The 8,680-nt window shown below is 31.5% G+C and overlaps 1 pseudogene across 1 annotated transcript; it reads left to right on the top strand.

The window, feature by feature from the left end:
• Nucleotides 1–2,942: 2,942 nt before the first annotated feature.
• LOC100804826 (RNA-binding protein 1-like) lies at nucleotides 2,943–6,703 on the top strand (annotated as a pseudogene). The gene is made up of 6 exons (XR_136305.5): nucleotides 2,943–3,328; nucleotides 4,997–5,134; nucleotides 5,264–5,555; nucleotides 5,671–5,732; nucleotides 5,841–5,922; nucleotides 6,355–6,703. The product of XR_136305.5 is annotated as an RNA-binding protein 1-like (transcript).
• Nucleotides 6,704–8,680: the final 1,977 nt, after the last annotated feature.

Below are 8,680 nucleotides of genomic sequence, written 5' to 3'. Positions count from 1 at the left end.
TGGAGTTTGTTCACATATAAGTTAAAGATAAAGTTCTAGCAAATCATGGTCACGGTGATAAGTTTTTATGACCTAAATACTTTTTGTTTTTTGGTCTTTAGGACCTAAATATACTTGATGCACTAATTTGCAGAGAAAGAAAAGGTTTTGAACTTTTGGGTTTTGGAGAAAAAAAATTCTTCATATTCATTGAACCAGAAATAGGTTCTATAGTTTTCAGTACTTCATTGTAAGACTGGAGAAAAAAACCGTGCATCTTAGTAACTTGCAGTGGCGAATTAATGCTAGCAAGTAGCAACTGCCCTCTGAAACGGTGGATTATACTAATTAATTGTGCAATTATCCTTATATTTTCACATATAAAATTGGATGGAAATGGCCGGGTAAAATCTGGGTAGGTATTGTACCTGTTTCCAATCATGCGTATGTTTCTAGACTTATGTGTAAATAATAACTTTAGTACTTGTTCTGTGCAAGTACAAGAGCGAATGATTATGTAAGATCGGGGTTGCACTGCGCAACGGTCAAGTTCCCTAATGTTAGGGCTAATGCTATTTTATGTCATAAAAATAATCATCTAAGTTTATAGGTTATGGATTTATCTTAAAAGAGTTTCAAATAGAGATTTTTAAAGGATAAGTCTTGTTTCTTTCAACTCAAATTACCTTTCTCCTGCTTGTGTGCCTCATGGTGTACTAAGGAGCTTGTGGTTTTTAAAATAGTAAAGGGGAAATAATGGGGAAAGTGAGAGGAAGAAAAGTTGAAAATGGGGGTAAGGAAGGTGGCACTATAGATGAAAAGGGGAGGGAGGGTGGTTCTATTGTTTAAAAAGAAGGTAAGGGGTAGAGGAGACATTATAGATGAAAAGGAGAGGGTAGGGACTTTTAAAATCAAGACAAGAAGGGGGGCATAAGGATAAAAACTTTAGAGTTGAATATGAAAACTCCATAGTCTTGAATCTTTGGTTTAATATCATTTTTTATCCATTATGTTTTGTAATTGTTTCATTTTAGTATATTATGTATTAAAAATTTATTTCTTGTCTTTTATGTTTTTTAAATGTGTTGTTTTGGTCTTTTTTTTTTCAAATTTTCATAGAAACATTAGTGTTTTAAATTTTAAAATAGTTAAATTAACATAATGACAACTAAAAATGGCCATTATCTTTTTTATTTACAAAATTAAAAATCACTAAGTAATTGAAAAAAAATGAACTTGAAATCATAAACATCAACAATCTTCTCTCTCATATTATTATTATTATTATTATTATTATTATTATTATTATTATTATTATTATTATTCAATTTAATTATTTAATATGATAATAATTCCGTTCACTAATTATTTTTAATCGCAATGGGTAGGAGTCCCTTCTCCTTTCGTTGCTATACCTTTCACCATCGATCCAACACAAATTATTGTCTTGTCCTCGTTTTTCATCTCTCTCACAACCTCCCTGCATGACCGGAATTGCCGCCCACCTAATGTCAACAACCGTCTCACCATCACCCCTCTTTGCATTGTTTGTTTTCGCCCCAACCGTGCACATTCATTTCACTTTGGTATATTAAATTTTAAAAATTTTCATTTTGATCTTTTATATTTTTGAATTGTATCATTTTGGTCCTTTTTTAAAATTTAAGTTAATAGAATAGTAGTGTTTATAACATAAAATTGAAAAAGGGCCAAAAATAATACATTTCAAAAACATAAATGATCAGAATGAAATTTTTTAAATTTAATGTATGAAAGTGACATTGAGCCTAAATCTTTTAAAGATTCTAAAATAAACATGCTTATTCATTAATACAAATTGCTTAAAATGGAGGAACATGAAACCATTGAGCAAATGCTTAGACAATTTTAAATAAGACTTAAATATAATTGAGGTCCATGATAAATTATTGATTTTTGGTTTTGATTCTTAATAAAACAAATCTTTGTATTGGATTTTTGATGTATTAAAACTTTTGTTTTTAGTATATTTTTTTTGGAATACTTGCTTTTCTTCTATTTCAATTTGGATGAAGTACTAGTTTTTTTATTTAAACTTTTAAAAAATAATTGTGAAAAAATAGCTTTAAATATAAATATTAAAAATCTTTTTAACAAGGAGGAAGTACTCAGGATGATAATAAATAAGATCCTATAATACTCTCCCCTACCCATGTTTCAAAAATTATTTGTACCATACTTATACGTAATATCTTTAATTTTCATCCTTGTATTTACGAATACCTATGTAGCCATATCCGTAACCTGTATTTTACTTATGTATAAAATTAATAAATTAAAAAATATTTTAATTTTATAAAATATTACAAATAAATTAAAATATTGCTCTTAAGTAATTCAAACATAATAATATTAAAAACAAATAAACATAAAATTATTTTATCCAAATTTAAGAAATAAATAAATAATATTATAAATATAATCATCTAAAATTACAAAAATAAGTCATTAAATATATACAAATCTATACTAATAATTTAAAGAACCAAACAATACAAATATATCAATTTACAATTAAAAGTCAATCAACCAAACAATACAAATATATCAATTTACAATTAAAAGTCAATCTTATAAGAATTTATTAATAATTTTATAAATTTATATATAAAAGTAAATTATAGATTAATATTTTTAAATTAAATGTAAAACAAATTTAATATAAGACACATAGAATCAAGCTTCACCACTTTCTGTTAGACGATCACGCTTAATGATAAAAATAAAAAATATAATTATTTCTTTTATAGAAAAACATATGTAAAATATAAAATATTTACTTAACTAACATATTTTAATTACATTCACATATAATTATGTGGCATAGAATGAGTACTATAGAACCAGTACCAGCACCCTTCCTAAAAAAATTGCAAATAATTAGTGTCTCCATCCCTAATCTAAATCCAATAATTATTGTCCCCAATTACAAACATTTTATTAAGTAGTCATAAGATCTGGATTCATTTTTTCCATCCTGGGAAGTACCATCATGTACCAATCTAATGAATCCATGTCTATGTATCATCTCCAATTAAAATAAAACGCATGGCCTAATTAACAAGACACACTTATTTTCCATTCCCCCAAGTTGGTGCAGTAGAAGTAACCAGTCCCCAGTCGTGACCCAGACCAGAGTAAGTTTCCAACACCAACACAGCACCAACCCAGGGTTAGGGTTTCTGCAATTCCCCAATCTCCATCTTCCCAAAATTAGGGTTTCTTCGCGCCATGACGGACGGCTACTGGAACCGACAACAGACGCTTCTGTCTCAATCCGGCATGCTCAAACGACCGCATTCCGACTACGGTTCGTTCCCTCTCTCTCTATCTCTCTCTAGATTTCCTGCACGCTCTCTTTGTTTCGTGCAATTTGCCCTCTTTCTCTATAGTTGTTTGTGCAAGTTTGTAAATTTCGATTTTTTCTTTATAGATTCGTTGTTGTTGGTTTTGGCAATTTGATTGGATGCTAAACGACGCCATTTTGAGTGGTGTTGTTGTCGTTTAAGGGTGCCTGGGTTTCTGGGTTCTTACTTAGATTTGTGGGGTGTTTGTTAAATGGGTGTGTTAGGATCGTGGTGTTCTCGTGATCGATCAATTTTTATTCTGTCGAATTTTACAAGGTTTTGTTGATGTAGAAAAACAAGGGCGTTTTGGACTTTAGGCATTGCATGGGTTTATATTTGGTGTGCAAATTCCATTTAGGTATGGGGTACTATTTGGATTTTAGTTTTTTTAAGATATTGGAGATCCCAAATAAGATATTGAATTCACTAATGCTTTCAATGGATTTATAGGTTAAACTTAAGGGAACTGATTATTTGGCCTTGCAAAGTTAGGGATTGATGTTAAGTTTGTTTGATTTTATTATCATAATAACTAAATTGATATTGGGCTTCATTGGTGTGCCATGTTTGTCTGACATCTGCATATGTGGCCTTATTCAATTTCCTGATGTTTTCAAGGTTTTATGGGTTCAACATAATGTGATGGATTGATTAATTTTTCTACGTCATAAATATCTTAATTTTTTTGCCTTTTCACATATTAGCACAATGCAAAGATTAACGTGATCGGTGTATTTGTGCTTTAAGAACAGAGGCATACTTATAATCTAAACTAGTTGGACGAACTAGGAATCTAGATAATGTTGCAGGGCTACAAGCTTATTCTTGTTTCTATGCTTTTGAGATTTTAGTTATTAAGTTCTTATTAGACGTAGTCTCCATAAAAAAATTGAAAGTTATTCTGAGTATCATTTGCATTTCTAAGCTGTAACTTTCAAATAGATGCAACAGTTACTGAGTGACAGAAACAATAAGAAATTCTGCTCCTGGAATTCCAAGTTGCCACAGTGTTTCTGTTTTATTGTGACTTGTATTTATTTTTGGGCTTGACTCTTTACCGCATGCTGTTTGGGTCTTGTCAGCTTTAGTTAGGTCAGCAGAGTGTGGTTAATATCTTTATAGTGAGAATCTTAGTTGCACGGAGGCCAAAACTCAATTACATGGGTATCCCAATGGTGATGAGATGATGGCTCACAATCTGTTTGGTTTCCGAACATTGTTTTTGTTTTCTATTGTAATTTAATTTCCTTGCAGATAGATTTTTTTTCATTTTATTATTTTAGAAAAATGGTTGGCATAGATTTATTGTAATTTCAAAGTTGCCATTGTGTTTTCAACTTCCAGTTTCCTGTTTTGAAAGGAAACAATTATTATTTTTTTGATTAAAACAATCTGGTATTATTTTCATTAAAACTCACTAATTTTGAAATGTGTTTTTTGTTTTTCTTTTATTTCAATAAAAACAGAAAATACATGAATCAAGCACACCCATCATTTCTATTCTTTAAAAGTATTTTGTTATTGTTTATTTGTTTATGGAAATGATGATTTAATTAAGCTGGAAAATACTAATAACTCTACCCATATTATACATTTTGTCAAATCTGTTATTATTTATTTTTACATTGCAGATATGCCTGCTTCCGGTCTGTCTTTCAGGTAATGAGATGCATAATAATTTTGCTCGTGATGATGACCGTACCGGTCACCGAATGCTAAAGGACACAAAAACAATTGGATCTGCTTATGACCGCTACCTTCAGAGTGGGGTAACACTTCATCTTGTTATGTCTTAAATATTTCACTGTTGGTTATTTTTGGCACTCACACTACTGTTTTTTTGGGCGCTTCATTTCACTGCCTGTTTCTGAGAACATGCATCCTGTTTACCTATGCAGCAACTTTCTTCATTTACTTCTGGGGAAGCCAGTACAGTTGGGGGTCTTGGGTTGGCTAGGGGTGGTGGTGGATTATCAGACCATTCACTAGCTGATCCTTCTGTCATGGGGCGTCATGGGGGTGGTGGTCCAGATCTAGCACCAAATGGACGGGGTGTTAACTATGGTGGTCAGCTACCTGTAGATGCAGTTTCCAGACCTGGACCTGAGACAGTACCTCTACCTCCAGATGCTTCAAGTACTCTATATGTTGAAGGTCTCCCTTCTGATAGCACCAGAAGGGAAGTAGCTCGTATCCTTTTCATTTTGATGCAATGCTTAGGAATTTCATCTTGCTTTTTATCTATTTCTGAGTTTCATTGATATTAGTTCAGTTATTCATATCATATTCCTTAACATCACCTTAGATATTTTTCGCCCTTTTGTTGGGTATAGAGAAGTTAGACTTGTGAGCAAAGAATCCAAACATGTAAGTTTACTGTTTGTGCCAGATGCCTGCTTGTCCTTTTTTGGTTATTTAGTTGATTGGTCAAAAGTTGTAGTGTCCTCTTTGTGCTGAAATGCTTGTTCATTGCAGCGTGGTGGAGATCCTCATTACCTTTGTTTTGTGGACTTTGCAAATCCAGCTTGTGCAGCAACTGCTATGAGTGCCTTGCAAGGTATATAGTTACCTGCTGATATAAAAGGAAATTAATTCTGTTTTGGTTTCCCTTCCTAAATCATATAACTGCACCACTTCAAAATGAGATAAAATGTAGATGATTGTTATGAAATAGAGAATGCTTTCTAGCAGCATTTGGTGTGCAAATAGAACCGAATGGGAACATTCTGTTCTATATTCTCATTTGTTCCTTCCCCTTTTAGTGAAACCAAAATCCATCACATCAAAATGCATCACTTTTCAACCTCATCCTGTCTGGTTTATATCTGAAATGCATGCATTTTAGTGGAACCGAATTTCAAACTCATTCTTGTTCTGTTTATTTTCAAAATGCACCAAAGACAACCCATGCTATATTTTATAGCCTGTTCTATCACACCTATCAAACACTACCTTGGTGTTTGCTGACAATGTTGGTGGTGGTGCACAGGTTATAAAGTTGATGAACTCAATCCTGAATCTAGTCACTTGCGGCTTCAGTTTTCTCGGTATCCTGGTCCAAGAAGTGGACCTGCTTTTCGTGGTAAAAGATGATCTGGTTCACAAAAGCCATCTAGGTTTTATGCTCATCAGAATGTCAGTGGTTCTTTACACCATCGTTTTGGGGGTGATACACCACATGCAATTTTATTTACCCTCACTGGACACAATCCTTATTAGAGCCCTTGGAACAGGCCGAGATCAAAGTACAATTTCAATTTGCATAAAACTAACAGATGAGGATTTTTAGAACATGTATTCAGTTACTCTGATGTATCATTATTTGCTAAATTACATTATCCTGGTGTCTGATTTATGGTAGCGTTTCCTTTGAGCTTCCCAAACAACTATTATTATTCTATTACTATTTTTTTTATTCAATATTATCATACCAAACTTGGGTATGTGGTATATGGGGTTACTGTAATATAGTGGATATTATTCCAATAGCTTAAATAGCTATAATGGATATTGAGAAAAAAAGGGTGTTCCCTTTCGGCGGCCGTCAGATTTCTTTCACTAGTGCATGGTCCATAAAGCAGAGACTCAATGGGTTTTGGAATGCATTCGACTGATCATTGTTCCAAAAATCTACTTTTTCCATGATACGTTACAGCGTATGTTTGTTTTACACAAATTACACATTCATAAGCACGTTCAATGCAATTTCTGTGAGAGAAAGCTTTGGCGGTTAATGATGAACTCCAAATCAAACACAGCCAAAATATGCTAGTTTAGACAGCAGAACACGTACATGGTTGTGTTTTTAACCTAGATTCGTCTAAGCCTTTCAGGTGTTTGGTGCATAGACATCTAGATACGTTCTTCAAAAAACTCTATTTGCGCGGATTCTTCCCCTAAGTAATGATATCTTGATGAAATTGAAGCATTATTTTGTGAAGAAATAGCCTTCGTGTGTCTCAAGAAGAGATGGGGAAACTCAAAATAAAAATTGTACAGTTTTTTCAGCCTCTCGTTCAACGAAACTATTTTCATTCCTCCAGAAACTTTAACATGAAATCATTTAGTGTTTCACTAAGGTTTTAAATAGCTGTCTTGAAATGAAGTTAATTATGTTATGGTTCGCTTTTTCGTTGGAGAAAGACTAACTAATAATTCATAAACAAGATGACGAAGGTGAATGTGCCAGACTTGGCCTTTAGGTTTTGGTGATCGCTTGCATCATAAGAATCTTGTGTTCAGACAGATGCTTACTGCTATACAAAACATTTTAACTAATAGTTTTGGCATTTTATTTTAAATCTGGATACATCATGGAACCGATGAAGGATTCATTGATTTGATTGACATTAGATATATATTTTTAATATATAATATATTAAGTAACAATAAAATAATAAAAAATAAAATGAGTGAAATTTCAAATTAATAAAAAAAAGTTACATTGTCTTATAAGTTAAAAAACAAGTATTGAATTGATAAATAATGAGTTTAATTTTCACATAACTCTTATTCTATTAGAAATAATTTTTAAATATATATTTTAATTATTATTATTATAATAAAAGTCAATAATTTTACTATATGACAATACATGATGATGAGATAAGCATAAAAAAAATCTTTACAATGAATGTATTTTAATTAAATTCAATAAATATAAATTACGTAACTATTAAAAATAAAACAAAATAAGTTTTGACTTTAATGCAAATTAAAGTGTCATATTACATAGAATTTATTAATACATAACAACCAGTGACTGAGTCTATGACAATGGCGAAACGTGTAGATTCCAAGTGGAAGATCCGAGTTTGGTCTTATTTTTAAGGGCTCCAGGTTTGATCCTTTGAAAAAAAATTTTGGTGTGGTTGATCCTTGAAGATTGATTGAACTTTCATTCTTTTGTGTAAAAGTTTATTATATTTTTCTTCCCAAAGTGTAAGGGCAAGCTTGAACTGGTCTTGGATTATATTGGTTGCCGGTTCTTTTGCGTCCGGTTCTACAGTTCAGAGGCCAGTTTTCAAATTAAATAGTTATTAATGACACTGGACTAATTCTAATTCAGTTAATGGATTGGCCTCTAGTTGAATTGGCCCATTCAGTCGATTTTTCTCAATTGTGATTTTTATTCTGCTTATTTGATTCTATTTTGTTTATATACTTAAAGTTTGTATATTTTTGTGGGTGACATTTCAATTAACTTTATCATTATATTTTAAGTATGATATTTTTTTTAATGAATTTTAAGTATGATATTGTAAAATTGAATTGTCATTATATTTTATATTAGTTAAAGAAATTGTTTGATATAA

The sequence above is a fragment of the Glycine max genome, chromosome 2 (assembly GCF_000004515.6).
Source record: "Glycine max cultivar Williams 82 chromosome 2, Glycine_max_v4.0, whole genome shotgun sequence".
Lineage (NCBI taxonomy): Eukaryota > Viridiplantae > Streptophyta > Magnoliopsida > Fabales > Fabaceae > Glycine > Glycine max.
The sequence above is the reverse complement of the archived record's forward strand: the minus strand, read 5'-3'. Positions and strand labels throughout refer to the sequence as shown.